General features: G+C 73.4%; 1 protein-coding gene across 1 annotated transcript in view; it reads left to right on the top strand.

The window, feature by feature from the left end:
• The first annotated feature begins 150 nt into the window (after positions 1–150).
• NR1H3 (nuclear receptor subfamily 1 group H member 3) overlaps positions 151–723 on the top strand; it is a 28,014-nt gene continuing 27,441 nt past the window's right edge. The window contains exon 1 of the mRNA XM_042870363.1: positions 151–231. The gene's annotated coding sequence lies outside the window, so the exon portion shown is untranslated. The remainder of the gene's footprint in view (positions 232–723) is intronic.

The raw sequence follows: 723 nt of genomic DNA, 5'->3' as shown, positions 1-723 counted from the left end.
CGCGCTCCCCGCGGAACCCGACCGCCGGCTGCACGCGCCGCACGGACGCAGTTCTCCGCGCGCTGCCGGCGGGCGCGCGCCTTCTTCCCGTACGGCGCGTGCGCAGCCTGGCCCGGGCCCAGCTGAGGCGGGCGGCGGGGCCGGCGCTGAGGCGGGCAGGGCCCGGCCGGGCCGGGGCGGCCCGAGGCTTTCGCGGGACGCGAGGCGAACGACGGGCGGCTCTTTCCGCTGGTAAACGGGCCCGGGGCGCGCCGGTTGTCTCGCCGAACTCCGCGGGACGGCTCGCGGCGCTGTGCGGTGCTGTGCGCCGCGTCGCGTCCCCGCCTGCCTTCCGGCTCCGGAGTGTCTCAGCCCCGCGGCTCCCCTGCCGCGCCCGGTGACGGCGCTGCTCGGGCAGTCCCCGGGCCGGGCTGCTAAACGCGAGGCGCTGCCCGAGTTACGGCGTGCGGTGGTCGCTGCGTTTCTCGTGAAGCGTTCCCTCGCTCCGCATGCAGGCGGGTCGACCGTCAGCCTTCTCCGCGTCGCCTTCTCGTGAAAACAGAGAAAGTTATCCAGTGTTCTTGCACCCCTCGGGTGTGTTTTACGGGACAGGAGGAGTGCAGACGTGCTCTGGCTCCGTGCCGCCCATCCCCTGGGCCTGCCTTTGCAGGTTGTGCCCGGCTGCGTTCTTCCTTGCGGTCCTCAGGGGATCGCGGACACGGAGGAGGCCCGGTCTTTGCTGCC

This window comes from Lagopus leucura, unplaced genomic scaffold, assembly GCF_019238085.1.
Source record: "Lagopus leucura isolate 7727_CA_CO unplaced genomic scaffold, USGS_WTPT01 Super-Scaffold_1, whole genome shotgun sequence".
Lineage (NCBI taxonomy): Eukaryota > Metazoa > Chordata > Aves > Galliformes > Phasianidae > Lagopus > Lagopus leucura.
Note: the sequence above shows the minus strand (reverse complement) of the source record. Positions and strands in the feature narration are given on the sequence as shown.